General features: G+C 43.7%; 2 protein-coding genes across 2 annotated transcripts in view; both read right to left on the reverse strand.

Moving 5' to 3' along the window:
- The window catches only part of MYO5B (myosin VB), a 387,835-nt gene that overhangs the window by 328,050 nt on the left and 41,524 nt on the right, over positions 1 to 18,261 (reverse strand). The gene's annotated exons all lie outside the window — the stretch shown is intronic.
- Positions 1 to 18,261, reverse strand: part of LOC149747640 (uncharacterized) — a 59,385-nt gene continuing 41,124 nt past the window's right edge. Inside the window, 1 exon segment of the mRNA XM_089895177.1 lies at positions 1 to 18,261. This exon segment is cut by the window's right edge and continues 28,885 nt beyond it. The gene's annotated coding sequence lies outside the window, so the exon portion shown is untranslated.

Raw genomic sequence — 18,261 nt, forward strand, 5'->3', positions numbered from 1 at the left:
GGCCCGCGTACCGCCAAAAAAAAAAAAAAAAAAAAATCATCAATAGATGCAGAAAAAGCACTTGACAAAAATACAACCTTTCATGATGAAAACTCTTAACTGACTGGGTATAAAGGGAACACACCTCAACATAATGAAGGCCATATATTGGCAAATGCATAGCTAACCTCGTACTCAATGGTGAAAAGTTGGAATCTTTTCCTCTCTAAGATTAGGAATAAGACAAGGGTGCCCACTCTCACCACTCCTATTCAACATAGTTCTGTAAATCCTAGCCAGAAAAAAAAAAAAGTTATCGAAATTGTAAAGGAAGAAGTTAAATTGTCTGAGTTTGCAGATGTCATGATCTTATATATAGAAAACCCTAAAAACTCCACCAGAAACTGTTAGAACTAATAAACTAATTCAATAAACTTGGAGGATACAAAATCAGGAAACAGAAATCAATTGTTTCTATACACTAACAATGGACTACCTGAAAGAGAAATTAACAGCCCCATTTGCAATACCATCAGAAACAATACTTAGGAATAAATTTGACCAAGAAGGTGAAAGTTCTGTACACTGAACACTAAGACACTGATGAAAGAAACTGAAGACAATGAATAAATGGAAAGATATCCTGTGTCCTTGGATTGGAAAAATATTGTTAAAGTGTTAAAAGTCCTTAACTACCTAAAGCAATCTACAGATTAACTGCAACCCCTATCAAAATCCCAATGGCATTTTTCACAGAAACAACAATCCTAAAATTTAGATGGAACCACAAAAGATACTGAATAGCCAAAGCAATCTTGAAAAGGAAGAACAAAGCTGGGGGGCATGACATACTTGATATCAAAGTATATCACAAAGCTACAGTAATCAAAATAGTTTGGTACTGGCATAAAAATAGATACATATACCAATGGAACAGAATAAAGAGCCCACAGAATAAAGAGCCCAGAAATAAACCCTCACATATACAGTCAACTAATATTTGACAAGGGAGCCAAAACTACTCAATGGAAAAAGGATAGTCTCTTCAATAAATGGTGGTAGGAAAACTGGTAACAAATGAATGAAACTGGACCCCTATCATAACCCACTCATAAAAATTAACTTAAAATGGATTAAAGACCTAAACATAAGACCTGAAACCATAAAACTCCTAGAAGAAACCATGGGGAAGAAGCTTCTCGACACTGGTCTTAGCAACATTATTTTCTGGATATGTACCAAAAGCACAAGCAACAAAAACAAAAATAAGTGGTACTATGTCAAACTAAAAAGTTTCTGCGTAAGAAACAAAATGAAAAGGAAACCTATGGAATGGGAGAAAATATTTGCCACCCATTTATCAAGTAAGGGGTTAATATCCAAACTATATGAGGAAAACATACAACTTAATAGCAAAAAAAATAATAATCCAATTTAGAAATATGTGGAGAACCTGAATAGACATGTTTCCAAATATGACATACAGATGGCTAACAAGTACATGAAAAGGAACTAATCATCAGGGAAATACAAGTCAAAACCACAATGAGATATCACCTCATACCTGTTAGCATAGCTATTATAAAAAAGACAAGAGATAGGTGTTGGCAAGGATGTGGAGAAAAAGAAATCCTTGTGCACTGTTGGGGGGGGGGATGTAAACTGGTATAGCCACTATGGAAAATAGTATGGAGGTTCCTCAGAAGATTAAAAATAGAACTATCTTATGACCCAGCAATCCCACTTCTGGTATATATTCACAGGAAATGAAAACAGGATTTTGAACAGATTATCTCCACTCCCATGTTCATTGACCATTATTCACAATAGCCAAGACATGGAAAGAACCTAAGTATCCACCAAGGGATCATGGATAAAGATCATGTAGTGTGTGTGTTTATTATTACAATGTAATATTACTTAGCCATGAAAAAGAAGGAAATCCTGCCATTTTTGACAAAATGGATGGACCCTGAAGGCTCAGACAAAGACAAATACTATATGATATCACCATATGTGGAATCTAAAAATACCAAACTCCTAGAAACAGTAGAATGGTGGTTGCCAGGGGCTGGGGAGTAGGGGAAATGGGGAGATGTTGATCAAAGGGTACCAACTTCCAGTCATAAGATGAATAAGTTCTGGGGATCTAATGTACAGACAACATGGTGACTATAGTTAACAATACTGTAGTGTATACTTGAAAGTTGGTAAGAGTAGATCCTAAATGCTCTCACCACAGAAAGATGGTAATTATGTGAGGTGATGGAAGTGTTAACTCACCCTACTGTAGTAATCATTTCTCAGCACGTGTATCAAATCACCACATTGTACACTTCAATCTTATACAATGCTAAATGTCAATTACATCTCAATAAAGCTGTGGGGAACATGGGAGAAATAAATATTTTTAAAGGGTAGGGGTAGAGAGATTATATACATGTAATTGCAAACAAATTGATATCTATATAGATAAGAGACATATTTTATCTACATATAAAATATAAAGTAGACATTATACTATATTTTATATATAGATAAGGATATACATATATACATGTGTGTGTGTGTGTGTGTATAATCCCCAAGAAATGAGATCCCAGATCCCATCCGTCACCTTCAGAGAAAGGAAATGCCTGACTGGGGATAAAGGTGGAGAGAAACGTATCACCACATTCCTCTTAGTTGCTGGAATCTTGAACTATGTCAATAGATTACCTAACACACCTTTTTGTTGTTTACACTTTAAAGAGGGTTTGGGCTTAGGAGACAAGAAATATAAGCAAAAGTAAGTAAAAACAGTGATTTGGGAATAAATAAAAGTAGCAGCCTCGGGGTTGCTGTTCCAGGGTTTCCATGGTTTCCTGCACACAAGCACTCTTAGCTTTGGCCCAGGGTCTTCCTCTCGCCTGCCTGGGGCTGCTGCATGGGCTGCAGAAGTCAAGGTGGAGACAACCCAGCTTCCTGCTAAGGGGAATAGTGCCCTGGAAGTTCCTCAAGAAGCCCCTCATATGTTCTCTTCCTGAATTCTGTTTCCCACGTAGACTGTACACTTTTTGCAAGGAAAAACTATGCCTCAGCCACCTTAATATCTCCCTTAATGCCTAGAGTCAGTCAATGCCTCCAGCAGCTTACTCCAGAGCTCTCTTTGCATGCGATAGATCATTTAGACACAGACCCTGAGCTCTGGAATTAAGTTCTTAGAAGCTACTATAAAGGCTGCTTTGAATTGTTCTGCCTGATTATAAATCATGCCTTCCTCCAAGAAGACAACGCCCTCCCCTTTTCCTCTTTAGATCTATACACCAACCCAGAAAAACGCAGGGGAACAACGGTCCTCATGACCAAGTTTCCAGGAAAATTCTGCCCTCATGTTTGTTTTCTGCCTTATATTCCTGAAACCATCTCCCTCTTCTCATTCCCTCTACCCCTTGGCGAGAACAAAATAGCCACCTTTCCTTCGAATTTCACTTTTCTCCTCCCTTCAAGGAAGCCTGCTTGAGGTTGTTCAAGGCACACTAGTTGACAAGTGGGGCCAGAACACAAAGTATAGGAGAAGCTAAAAGACAGCAACTGTGTAATGACAACGGGAGAATGGATAACTCAACAATACCGAGAGCTGATCATGTCTGTCTCTGCCAGAGTCAAAGCCCCACTTAAAGCTTACTTCACTCCCACTTGTACACACACAAACCTTTCTCTCGGCAGACTAGAACCCACTAGTTAAAGGGGCAGGGGTTCCCGGCTGCCCCAAAGCCACCTCCCTGGGCTTGACAGTGTTAAAAATTCAGTTTGGCTCAAGCATTCTCAGATAGTAGAGAGAATACGTTTTTGAATTGCTGAGTTGGATAATTTTCTGTTTATTTCTTAAACATAAAGCGGGGATGTTAAAAATAACTTGGATTCCTTACACACCATTAGCCTCACTATTTTAAAAGCAGGCTCTGAAATGTCTAGATCCTATTAGAAACTGCTATGAAATAACTTGGATACCTTGTCCATGGACTTGGGAGGAAATGCTGCACAGCGCTAGGTGCTAAGGACACATAGCAGGCCTCTGGTGGGTGTTTGTAACGGGACTAAGAGTTTTACAGTATGCCAGCATTTACATTTAAGTGCTTTTCATGTCATCACTTTTCATCCATACAAAAACCCCATAAGCTAGATAATGCACATTATCATCCTAGGAATCTAGTCACAGTTGAAAGCAGATCTTCAGAGCCCACACTGAAAGGTTCTTCCACAGCATCACATGGCCTCTCATCTGTGACCTTACAAGGTCAGCTGATTCAGGGGCTTCATAGAGAACGAAACTGATAACTCAGGTGATGCTCCCAAGGTCACACAGCATGTCCATGGAGAAACCCTCCTGTGTTCTTGCCATTTAACTAGAGAAACCATTTCAACTGGAATACACAATTTAGGGGCTAAGAAAGCCTTACACCTATATTACTATCTATCTGCCTTCAGACTCTGAAAGGACTGCATCAACTAATTTATATATTTTTATATCCATGCAAATTAATAAGAAAGAATCAAACGGGATTGCGATTGTAATTTCCAGGTGGGATACAATTAAACATTAGGTGACAAATAGAAAGCCTGTGCGATGACATTCCCCCCAACCCCACTCTGGGAAGGCCCTTGCTCATTCTTCTCAACCTATTCAAATCTAAATCATACTCCAAGGCTGAGCTCAAAACTGACCTCCAGAAGGCCAGTGTGTATGCATGTGCACGTGTGTGTGTGTGCGTGTGCGTGTGTGTGTGTGTGTGTGTGCAGTGCAGTTCTGAGTGCACCCAGAATAGGTAGGGCAGAGAACGGAAGGGACACAGGCCTCAGAGTCCGAGACAAATTCCAACCCTGCCACTTATGGCTCTTTGGGAAATTAATATCCTCCTGTTTCAGTTCTCTCAAATGTAAATGAGAAGAAAACTTCCTACCTTGGAGGACTAGAGCAAAGATCAAAGGAGATAAAGGTTTAAGGCCCCTGGTACAGTGCCTGGCACATAGGTGTTTCATTAGCTCCATGAACCATCCCCAAACGACCCAAGTCCACAACGATCTCTCCATCTTCAATTGCCAAAACATTCAGAGGCCCTGTTGTAGGCATTCATGTGTTACAGCAATTGGTATCAACAGTTTATCTGCCCAGAAAGATAAAACACTCTGAGGGGGTGGTGAGGAGCTGGGAGGAAGGCTAATTCTTACCTTTGTATCCCTCACAGCCTCTTGTAGGATGCTCTTTATAATAGAGGCTCCGATATTTTGGAATGAGCTAATTCAAGGGAAAACAAGTTTCAAGCAATTACAAAAAGAACAGTGGCCACAAGGCAGTTTATCTACCAGTCAAGGATTTTGAAGGTATACATACCATTGCACTCCCAGTGCCTCTGGAGGGTCCTCAGTCTTATCCACCAAAAGGGGAAATCCACACTCACATTTTCAATAAACATTCCTCAGCATGCTGTATGCCAGCACTGTGCAAGGCCCTAGGAGACCCAAAGATGACTGGGAAATAGGACGGACCTTCAGAGCCGCCTTGGCATAACAGAATGACATCTACCAAAGGTCACACAAAAAGTAAAGAAGCATAGACAAGGTCCTGTTCTTCCTAACTCCACCTGTTCTCTCAGCTGGAAAAGAGGACGTTGGATAGATTGTCTCCAAGGTCTAGTGCAGCTCTGTCCATTTGTCTATTAATAAATTGCATCTGGAGACATGTGTCAAAAGTACACATGTATATTTCTACATGTAACTTAGTACTACATCAGTGTTAAAAGGAATATTTTCCATAATGAGCTGAATAACTGTCATTTATTGCCACAACAGAGATGTCAGGATTCAGCATTCTTTCCTGCCATCTTTCTCACCCAGGAAACGAACTGTTTATGGCAAGAAGCTATGGAGAGAAAAGGGAACATGTAAAGTAAACCCAGTGGGGACAGGAGAGGCAGCAAATGGGAGTCGTGCTGCTGGGAGGAGGACCAGAGACTGCAGAGGAGCGGGCAGGTCAGGAGAAGACTAAATTAAAGAACAGCACAGGAATAGAATGCTAAATTATTCTGGTTCCATTTAGAAGACGGATAAAAGGCCCAGCCTGCCCTCATTAGATCCTGAAGGAATCTCATCTAAACCACACTGAAACATTGGGTTTTTTGGACAAATCCTGAGTCATCAAGAAAATAAGGTGAAATTATGCTCAGTAAACTCTATTTGATAAATCCTCCCAAAATAAAGTTTATGAAGCACTTTGATGCCTAAGTAAACTCTTAGTTGCCCATAAAATGAAGAAACTATTACTCTATTTCCTGATGGTTCAGAGGAAAAGTTTCCCTGTATTTGTTTTAATTTGTTTAAATGCCAAAGCCCAGCCATTCTCCCTCGGAAAGATGAACATTCAAAGACCTGGGATATCAGTTCTGAGAAGTGAGGGGCCTTGTGCCACCAGGCCCATGACAATGGCCAGCCCAGGGTGGATCCACAGCTCTCTCACCCTCAACAAGTACCTTTTATTTCCATTTTGCTAGGACCCTGTATTCAACCAATAAACAAGCTAAGTTAATGCATGCTTATAAATTCCTGGTTACCCTTCCCAAATAACTTATTTATCATAATGTAAACATGCTTAGCTAATGTGAGGAAGTCTCAGCAGCAGCATTTTGGGCAGAGCAGAGTACAGGAAATATTTAGGTCCATGGGCCTTTGGAAAGCCTGTTCTCAAAATCCCTGTTCCTGTCCTCGGATTCTTCTTCTTGGAGACAAGGCTAGTTCCAAGGGTGTTCGGTGTATAGAGGGACCCACAGGGTTGTAGCCAGGACCCTCTCCCAGCTTCACACAGTGCAAGAAGATGACTCAGCCATCGTATAAAGGGGGCTCATATGGCGCCAGAAAAAAAAAATCCCTTGGTTTGGGCCCTAGCAGATCAAGACTCTTTCCCCCGGTTCCCCAAAAATGACCCATGAACATCAAACTATGATTTCCAGCTTAACCTGGCATTTTTAGAATTGGCCTTCTTCACTGTCGTGATCTGAACGCAGCCAAGTTACAGACTGTCAATGGAAAAGATTGCAGGTGAGTGACAGAAGCTCCTTAAGAACAGTGGTCCCAGCATTCCGGAAACCATACCACTGGCAAGACGCAAGTAACAAGGGCCTTGGATTTAAGTGAGGATCCATGCTAGTCCCATCTATGCAGTGTCTTCACTCTTTCCTGAGAAGATGCAGCCCAACAGCTCCAAGGCAAAGCCAAGATGATTCCAGCACAACTTGACCTGACACTGCTCCCTTTCACCTCCACTGCTCCCAGCCCGCCAGCGACTTGACCCACTCTCTTCACAGCTCCTGAAACTACATACATAAACAAATCTACAGAAATGTATTATACAGATTTAATAAATAAGAATCAATTTAATAAAGTAAACATATATCGTAGTTGATGGGAGTCAATTCTTTTCTGCTGAGAAGGATCATTCAGAAAGTTCCAGGTTTTTTTTTTTACAGTTAAAACCACCCTAGGGAAAAAGAGTAAAAAACCAATCAGCTGAACTACAAAGAAAATGGCATCAACTTAGATTATTGGATGTATAATTTTACGCTCCTATTATTTGCTATGTGTGACATTTAGGTTCACTATAACTGTTAAGAGACCCCAAAATTTCACATTTGGTTCTAGATTGAAGATTTAAAATGACTTTATTCTGCTTTCTCTAGGCTATCTTTATTAGTTACCATTTTGGGAAAATGAGTGACTGCTTACTATTTGCAAGATGCCCAAGGAAAGCAACACATTTATCCTCTTTTTAAAACAAAAAGGTAGGAACACTTTCCAAACACAGGGCTAAGGGGATGAACAGAGTAGAAAACTGAAGTGATGCCTCATGCACAGGAACTAATTTTTAATTGACAAGAGTTATCCAGTCATTGGGTCTGTTAGGCAACATAGAGGCAAATTATTTCCCATATGAAGCTGTTCCACAGTCAGAGGGACTGGAGTGGTAAGTGTGCCTATTGTCACACCCGCTATAGGACGGAAATCCTCCAAGACCACAGAAAATTCTCAGTCCTTCCTTTCTGAGATTTGCAATCAAAACAGCAGACAGCCTTCAAAGGAATGGAAACCGATTCTTTCCAGTCAGCAGAGAGGTAGAAATAGGACCTAATGAACTCCCGAAGAGTCATGAAGCAAAGGGGACAGTGCCAAGAATTAGGGCCAACTGTCCAGTCGGAGGGCACACAGTCCACATGATCAACCTCACTTCCAACACCAACTGCAAATTCAGAGATCCTCAGATTCAATAACTCAGTAGGAGTCACTGAAAGCTGCTGTCCTCACTGTTATGATTTATTACAAGGAAAGATACAGACAAAATCAGCCGAAGGAAGAGACATGTGGGGCATAGTCGGAGAAATACCAACTGCATTCCATTCCTGGCATTGACGTGTGACAATATACACAGAACACTGTCAACCAGGGAAGGCCACCCAAGCCCTGGTGTTCAGAGTTTTTACTGGGGCTCATTATGGAGGCATGACTGACTGCTGTGAAACAATAAAGACATATATTGGTTTCTGCCACCAGTTCCTAATATCTGGTCTTTGGCCCTGGTTCCTGACACAGGGCTCCTCCTAAATCCCTTAGAATTTCCTGAGTGATAGGACCACCTTTTGTTTTAACGAGGTAACTCTTAGTGGGCTCCTGTATGGGGGCTGGTGAGCAGAAAGACCAAGCCATAATTGGAAGCTTGGAACTTTCAGCGCCATCTCCTATTCTCCAGAGAGAGAGGGGGGCTGGAAATGGAGCTCTGCCTACATGACAAAGCCTTGATAAAAATCCCTAAAGCACAGAGTTCAAAGAGCTTCTGGGCTGATGGACACATCCATGTGCCAGGAGGGTGAAGTACCCCAACTCCACAAGAACGGAAGCTCCTGTACTCGGGACCCTCCTGGGTCTCCCTCTATGTGTCGCTTCATCAGGCTGCTCGTCTGTGCCCTTTACTATGCCCTCCACAATGCACCAGGGCATGTGTTTCCCTGCGTCCTATGAGCCCTTCTAGCAAACTACCAAACCCAGCGAGGGAGTCGTGGGAAATCTCATTTACAGCCGCTTGGTCAGAAGCACAGCTCACAACCTAGCACTTGAGACTGGCGTCTGAAGTGGGGGCAGCCGTGTGGGACTGAGCCCTTAACCTGTGGGATCTGAGGCCAACTCCCGGTAGACAGTGTCAGACTTGAATTTAATTGCTGGACACCCAGCTGGTGTCTGAGAATCGGTCAGTGTGGGGAAGAAACCTACACATCTGGTGTCCAATGTGCTGCGCGTGTAGTGGTTGTGTGTGAAAGTAAAGGAAAACAGGGTGTCTTCCCCAGACAACTGCCTGTGAGGCTGATCTCCAGCCACGCTGGGCATGGCTCAAAGTACCCCCCCTAAATCGTTCTTGATCTTTCTGGCATGGCCACGCCCCATCCTAAGATGTGGCCAGCTCCCACCCAAAAATCATACTGGTCTTTCTGGAATATCCAGCCCCTACCCCTGAATCACATTGTTTGACCATGACAAAAGCCAGACCTGGGCTTCCCTGGTGGCGCAGTGGTTGAAAGTCCGCCTGCCGATGCAGGGGACACGGGTTTGTGCCCCGGTCCGGGAAGATCCCACATGCCGCGGAGCGGCTGGGCCCGTGAGCCATGGCTGCTGGGCCTGCGCGTCCGGAGCCTGTGCTCCGCAACGGGAGAGGCCACAACAGTGAGAGGCCCGCGGACCACAAAAAAAAAAAAAAAAAGCCAGACCTGTTTGTGGGCAAGGTTAAATTTGTTCACATGCAGAGAGAAAATGGCCCACTGTCATTTCAGGCATAAAGTCAGATATACTGACCCATTATCACAGAGCGAAGAAACCAGTCAGCCTCCTAGATTTGAAGCCAGCCACTGTTACCTACCACACCTCTCCTTAAAAGAGCAAGGCAGTGACAATGAGTTGGAAGCTAAAAAAAAAAAGAAGGAAGGAAGGAAGGGAGGAAAGATGGGAGGGAGGAAAAAGAACTCCACACACCATTTCTTCTTTAAAATGATAGTTTCTCTGTGGGAAATCCATTTTACTTCCAGCACCAACAGGACTTAGTTTGCTCTGGACTCCACCGAGTAGTTTGCCAGCTACCTATGGGGAAGCTAACCTGGAAGCCTGCTAGCTAATCTAACACATCCATCAGAATAAACTCGGTTCTGCTGTGGTCACAAACCACCCAAAGTCGCACTGGCGCACAGCAAACATTTGCTTCTTGCTTCTGCTCTGTGTTCATCATGGGTTGGCTAGGGATTCTGATCTACATCAGCCTCCTTCTGGAATTCAGGCTGATGGAGCACCTACCTGGCATAGCGCTGGTTACCATGGCAGAGGGGACAAAAAGGAACTGGCAAAGTGTGCCACCTGAAATGTCACAAGTTACTTCCATTCACATTTTCTTGGCCAAACCAAGCCCTACAGTCATGCCCAAGTTCAGCTGGGTGAGGAAGTACAATTCTACCAGGCGGTCAGAAGGGGAGGAAGACCAGATATTAGTGAACAAGCCAAACTCTGCTACATCCATTTCCCAACCAAAGAAGCAATGTCTTCATCCAAGTCTCTGACAGGATGAAGGGGTTCTGAGTGGGAATTTGGGAGTCTATGTTATTTGTTTGGGGTTTGTGCTAAAACCAAGGAATAGGGGATGTTTTCTACTGAGTTCAAAGGGTAAGGTGGAACAGCTGCAGAAATAAATGCTTTGGTTTCACGTGTCCACCTTGCTTTGCAATGTCAGTGCCAGATGTCCAAAGGCCTCATCACAGGAGGTTATTAGTCCCTTGCCTCCAAAAGGCTATTCCAACATAAGTCAACACAATGGCTAGAGCTGTACCAGGAGCTGAAGTGGTAACTTGAGTCTAACACAGTCAGCAACAAGGTACCCTCAACTTCGCCTTAATCTGCAAATCCAAGTGTACTGATTTACCATGTGAAATAACATCATCATTTTAGTTGTAAGAAATCACAGTGAAGACAAGCGCCAGAAGACATATGTTAGGTAAGTGTCTCTTTTCAAGAATGAAAAAAAGATGAATCACAGAAACTCCTGATAACTTACCAACTCAGTTCAGTATGAGCTAAACTAAAACCCCATCACTTCTTCACACAGACTTCAGTCCAGCCAAGGGGAATTTAGTACTTGCATGATGGAACTGTTTTAACCTAAATGAAGCATTTAACATTTCTATTAAGTTTTATGTTGCTCGTTCCAATCCATCAAGGTAAAAGTAGCTAGCCCTGAGCACTACACATTAAGAACCAACTACACATAAAGAAGATCACGGGCAAACTAGCGAGTACTCATAGGAAGGAGAGGGTAGTGAAGGTCTGTTAAGTGAGTAACAGTGGAGGGGACTGGACAGGTTTATAGCTTGGAGGGGCCTTGGGAAGGTTGTTTTCTGTCTTGAAAACCCCTGAAGAGCTGTTGTGTAGAATAGGATAGGTGTTCTCCCTAACTCTGGCGGGCAGGAGTGGCCCCATAGGTGGGATTCAGGAGGAAGCATTGGCTACTGAGACAAGAACCACTTGTGGCAGTGTGAGCATTCCACGGGCTCAGAACCACAGCCTTCTACAGTACCTGGCCGACAGCAGCCCCAGGAAGGGGAGTTGCAGCGGTTGACCCATTTGGGGGTAAGGATTCTACATGACTAGTTACATCAGTATTTATCTGGATACATGAAGGCTAGGAATAAGAATGAAAAAATTCTGAAACGTTAGCACCAGGTCCAGAAAAATCCCTGAAGGTCTCCTTAGAGGGTATCTAAAAGCACAAACAGCAAGAGCCTTTTCTGAAAGGTGCCATGGGAAGGACACGAGGTAAAGCCAAAACATAATGTGCAAAGAGGAAAGACACCGTGCAGCCCTGGCCTACTGTTTGCTACGCATGCGCCTAGAGCCCTCAGGTGATCCTGCTCAGCACCTTCTGCCCTGTCGCTGCTCCCACAAGAGTCTGGCTTGGGGCTGAGCACACAGTAGGCATTTAGGAAACAATCCTCCAGTCAGACACTATTATCACCCTCTCACCCAAACGGAAGCTGACAAGAGGCACAGCTGTGATGGGAATGTGGGCCTTTATGACATTCATTCACGTTTCACTCTCCCATCCAGAAACGGGACTTGAATGAAAAATATAGCAGAGGTTTCTGGAAGATGCTCTGCATGAGCTACATACGTGCAGAACGGTAGCAAATAAACCTGGAAACAACACTCAAGAGAACTGAGGGGAAGAGAAATGGATTCTTCAGTGACACATAAGCACGGCCTAGGACGAAGGGAGATGCTGGTATTCCAACCCAGTGAAACACTAGGTTAGATAACCAACAAGGGTCTACGAGAAGCAGCACGTGGATTATACATTCTTACAGCTCTTTGCCACACCTAGAAAGGACCTAAGAGATGCACACGGTTCATCCAAACACACCCCACACACATCCACCAGGACTTCAGAGGACAACATGCACGGGCTGGTTGAGTCCAAGTGCCAGTAAAGATTCCGGCAGCAGGACCCAAGCCCACAGGCCCTCAAATCCCTCAGTGTCGACGACACATCAGGGCTTGATACTTACTTTCAACAGATCTATTAGTTACCTTAAAATAGGGAATTCCAGGAGAGGTCGCAATTAAGTACCTCCCACAGGAGAAAGTTTCTGCGGAATTTTCACGTCTTTGTCAGCACAGAGGGAAGTTGAAGCTCCCGCCAGGATGCAAAACTTAGAATGACTACAAAGTGGCCTACTTTCAGGTGTCTTTAAAGGTTTTAAGAGCAGCAATCCCCTAGGATCATCCCCAAAAGTGAGGTATTTAAATTAAAAATGTTGATGGAAAGAGCTTTCGAAATGTATTTCATTTGTCATAAAAAGTGTATTTTTCCATTTGTTTAAAAACTGTATTCTAACAACAACAAAATCTCTAAAAAGATTATCCAACCAGCCTTAACCAAAGTCATAAGAGGTTGGAATTTAACTTAACAGTGGCAGTCCCAGAAAAAAAAGATTTCTGCAAACAAAGAAAAAATGTCATTTGAAGGATACTAAGGCATATCAGGGGGGAAAAAAATGAATGGTTTTCCACTAAGGTGGTGTTTTAAAAACTCAAAAGCCATTCTAATTAAACCTTCAGACTTGTTACACTATTGGCCTTCATTGGTGCCTGTGACATTGATGGAAGAAACCATTTACCAAAAACCGACACACTTCAAAACACTTCCTGCATGGCTCTTTACATTTTTTTTTAACTTTTTCTTTGCTTTTTAAATTAAAGGAGCAGCCGTTCCCGGTATACAAATTACCATACCACTTCCCTAGAAGGTAGAAAAGGTGATGTAAGACAGTAGCTCAAATAATGATTTACTGAGGGCAAATTACATGGTATGTGGTCTTTTTTCAATATACTTTCATGCTCAACCTCCACTCGGTCTAACCTATAGCAGGTAGATGGGCCAGCTATCTTGAAATATTTGTGCCAGACACAATCTTAGAGATCTTGGTCCAAGCTTCTCATTTTAGATATGGAAAAACCAAAGCCCAGACAGATGAAGTCACCTGCGCAAGGTCACACGGCCCGTGAATGGCATAGTCTTATTGGCCAAGAAGAAGGACTCCTCTGGAAAGCCCTTTTCTTATAGGGGATACAGATGGCTAGAGACAAGCAAACCTGGGGCCTGCCCTCGGGTGACCTCGCTGCCTCTGGAGACCTCCTGCGTGAACCCGCTTCAGTTCAGTGCAGCCAGGAGCCCGGGCTCGCCTGGCAACCTCAGTGAACCGTGCACCACAACACAAACAGCAGGTAGGAAGGAGCCAGGCGGTGAAGCGGAGTGCAGGGCTACGCTCCCCACCCTGCGTCCACATGTGTTCAGTGAAGAAGCACAAACACCACCAAGTCATCTAGATGTTGCTGTTTTGGATAACACTTACAATTCTGTACTTTCACCAAGGGCTGTTAAATCTGAATTAACTCAGCCATGAGACTCAACCTGTATTTTTATGGGATCTCTCTAAACGTTTTTCTGCATGACTCATAGACTCTTAGAACTGAAGGGGATGTTATAAAAGTCAAATCCATCTGGATAAAAATAAAAAGCACACATATTTAGGCTTGTTTAGGCACAGAAAACAGCTGGAAGGATATAGGACAAAATGTCTTCTGTAGCTACTTCTGGGGAGGGTATAAGGTGGGAAAGGGAAGGGGCAGACTTTTTACTTCATATGATTCCGTGCTTTTGTTTTTCCACAAGAGCGTGATCTGCTCCCCTCCCTCGGCCCCCTGGACTTACTTGTCCTCCCTCCATCAGCATTTCACAGGGTTCCACTGGGGGCCGCCATCTTATCTCCGTCTACACACTCAGGGAAGTGACAGCTTACAGACACAGTTTCCATCCTACCTCATCCCTGATGAAACCCTAAATCCCCATTTCGAGCCTGGAATGCCTTCTTGTGCTGTAGAACTGGATGTCTAAAGGCTTGAAGGTCAGGACCACCAGCTGTTCCACAGACTTCTCGACCCAACCTGCCCCGAACAACTCACCATCCTCCCCCGCCCCTCTTCTTCCCCACACTGGGTTCCCTTCTTTAAGTGTCCAAGTCAGAATCCTGGGAGTCATCCTTGATTCTTTCCCTGTACCTGCCCCACCCAGTGAGTCTGCAAGTCTTCCTGGAACCGCTCTCAAAGCAGGTTTCTCCTCTAATCACCACTACTGCTCCCTCCTGAGTCACCTGAATTACTCCAGTGACTTCCTGATGAGCACCCTTGCTAATGCCTCCAACCCACCACACGGCACATGGGTCTGTTTACTATACGAAGCTCATGAAGTTCACTGAGCAACTACTGTGTGTCAGGCACCATTCAAGGCCCTGAGGATACAGCTGTCAACCAAACAGACATTGTCCCCATGCACATGGACCCTATATCCTAGTGATGAAATTGACTCTAAGTTCCATTTAGGGCTCCCCATTGCTTCAGGTAAAATCCAGACATCTTAGGTAGCACACAAGACCTTTCCTGACCCCAGTGCCAACAACCTCACCCACCTCACTGGTTACCACTTCTTGCCCCCCATCCCTGAGACCCCAGACATTTTGGACCATTGCCACTTCCCTGAGTGCACATTGCTTTCTTATTTCTGTACATGCTCTTCCCACCGCCCAGAACACTCTTCCCTTTTCTGCCTAGTTACCATATCCTCTAAGTCTCTGATCAAGTGTCTCCTCCTCCAGGAAGCCTTCCCTGACTCGATTCGTTGAGATACCTTTCATCAGAGCCCTGTGCAGGCCTCTGTCACAGCACTTGGCACACAGTCCCATATTTGTGGGTTTAATCTCCCCCACAGGATCAGAAACTTCTTTAGTAAAGGCCCTGCTCCATCCCTCATCTCTCTCGCATATCTGGCACACTGACACATTAACACGAAATACTTAGGGATCTGCTCCTAAGGAGCTCGATAACTATGCTGCCAAATCCTAGGATCCTGTGGGGTAGACAAGAGGTGGAAACGGTTACCAGCACTGATGGGTGTGAAAAATGCCACAGCCCATAACCAGAGATAAAGCTATACTACTACGACTCTACAGCCCCCTGCCCACGTCTGCTTTCAGGTGCCCTCCATATATGAATACACTGTGCCCCTAAAAGGCTCACAGTCATTAGAAAGCACGTGCACCAGGTTTTAAAGTTAAATTTTCAAGTTCAGCTTTCAGGAGCCTGCCTGTGACCCCCTGGATGCCTGCCTTGGATGCTGTCTCCTAAAACAAGCTTCCAGTCTTTCCTTGGATCTGATTCAGAGACATCTTGGCTTCCTTTTTATTCCAGGGTTCAGTTTTGCTTTTGCTTTATTGTCCTTCCTAACCCCACACACACACCTCCCTCCCACCCACCATACCTCCACACACAGTGAAAACAGCTCCAATAAAGAAACATGCCAAGACGTCAGACTGGGTTGGCATTCCAGTCTGACATTCCAAGGATAAGGAATTTCCATCACACTATACCCACCATGAATTCTTCCCGTAAACAGCGGACCGGACACCACCAGTTCTTCCCCTACTTCACCCAGAGGTGTCAGTCATTCTGGGTCTCAGCTCCCTCGTGAAGAGTCTAAATCCCAAGGATCATGATTCAAGATATAATCCTAAAATTCTATTATCAGGCCTTCCTGGATACTGGTGGGCTTTGCTGTCAGATCTAGCTCGAGTGACCTCAATGCCATTATTCCACGTGCAATCATACTCTGAACCTCATAGGTCCACTCATTTGCAAGTGTTTCTTAATGTGTTGCTCTTCCTTTTTGTAAAAAAAGGCATTAATATGACTTGAAAATGTTAATTCATTACTGTTTTCCTTTTTTGAACTACAATATTGTATTTGCTGATTTAGTTCATTATTTTTTCCCTGCCACAATTATACACATATGCGAAGTCCAATAAAAGAAAATTTTCAGTGTCACAGGAAAAACATTTGATCCTAGTAAGAGTTAATATGTGTTAGTTTCCCTTCTGAAACCCTGATTTGTTAAAAAGCCTGGGCAGAGCTAGGACTGGGCTGTATCAGAGATCTCTGTTTTGGACCACTGGAGTACATAATTTTCAAGGGATGTGAGGGAGATCAGCTCTCTGACCTGGTCACCTGGCATTGTTGGGGGATCTGCTAAGCTTCTTTGGGGAAGGGTCCACTCTGAATCCCACCAACTCCTGGGTTCCAGCTTCCTCAGCCTACCTTCCAGCTCCAGGGATGCACCAAACCAACCCCCCCCCCCCCACAGAGAGCCCGTGTCCCAGGGGAACACCCACCCAGTTCAAATCCGCCTTGGCCTCTGATCTAAGAAAGCTGGAGGCATGCTGAGAGCGGTAATTGGAATGAAGAATTATGTACACGGGAGAGCTGAGTCATCATAACGAGGAAGTCCTCTCCCGACCACAGTTCTTCAGCTGAAGACCAACACGTTATACAGCAGTTCAATTTTCAGGCCCTTGTGGAAAGCACAGCCTGCTGACCCCGTGTCCTGGTTGAGCGCCCCCTTATTTCCTGCTGAGATGGCAGGCAATTAATTAAAGCCACCTGCCTAACCGTACAGCATAAGCTGCTTCACAGAATCTCAGAGGCTTCCCTGGGTGTCCCAGGGCTTGACCCACAGAGAAAGTACTCCCTCACTGGAACCTGTACAGAACATTCAGGGACGATGAGTCTGGGTTAAGAAACTAAAGACATCCCTCCTGTATCGAGAGAGATGAAAGATGACAGGTATAGTCTAGCAAATGAGGTGCCACTGCTTTCAGCATGATTCCAAAGGACAGCTTTTGAGCTTTAAGGAGCTTAAAGCATTATCCATTACCCCCATCACCACAAGACTGACTGCCCACAAGTCTTGACACCACAAGTTTTCCCAGGTAAGAACCACATGAGAACAGGTGATCCCTGTACACCACCACCCACAGGCCCAAATGACCAAAGAAACCTGCCTAAAATGTTTTACTGTGATTTATACCTTGAATCTAAGACTCAGAAAAGCTAAAATAATCATTTCCTAAGTTCTGATACTGGGGTTCTTAAAACCTACATAGAGTGGGTGTCAAATCTATGTATATTAGTTGGTGTTCATCAAAAACACGTATTCTGCAAAACTAAAAAACAAAAATAACATCACACTGGAAAGTTACTCATGCCCTTTGTTCATACATTGGTGAATTCTGGATTCCACTCTGAGGCAAGCAGCAACTAGAGTTTATTTCCCTTATAAAAATGCAGGAACTCAAACTAAAATTATTACCAGTAGCATGGTAATGCAGATTTGAAGTAGTCGTCTCATTGTCAGGGCTATAAAGTAATTGTGAGTTTCTGATTAGGTCTTCCACAAGAATATTGACGTCCTATGGCACAAATTAATCACCTAACATTCCAGCTTACCCAAAAGGATAACATGGCACATTTGTATTTTATACACTCTAATTTCAGTAAAAAGAGTATGGTCATGTTCATTGTTTGGGAGGTTAAAACTAAGGATGTCTTATGTAAGGCACCAAAATATAATGCCCCAAGTGTTCACTTCAAAATAGTGACTCTCAAGCTAGAAGGGACCCCGTGTGCAATGAGAAATGTTATCTTAATAATAACGCAGGACATAGAATATTAGAAACTCCTAAAGGATGGAATATATTCTGGCAACTGATAAGCATAGCAGCAACATGGGAAAAATACTTTGTTTTCCTTATAAAAATAAAACCAGGGCTTCCCTGGTGG

Source organism: Delphinapterus leucas, chromosome 14 (genome assembly GCF_059928025.1).
Source record: "Delphinapterus leucas isolate spDelLeu-1000000601 "Yukka" chromosome 14, BTC_Dleu_Yukka2, whole genome shotgun sequence".
NCBI classification, from domain to species: domain Eukaryota; kingdom Metazoa; phylum Chordata; class Mammalia; order Artiodactyla; family Monodontidae; genus Delphinapterus; species Delphinapterus leucas.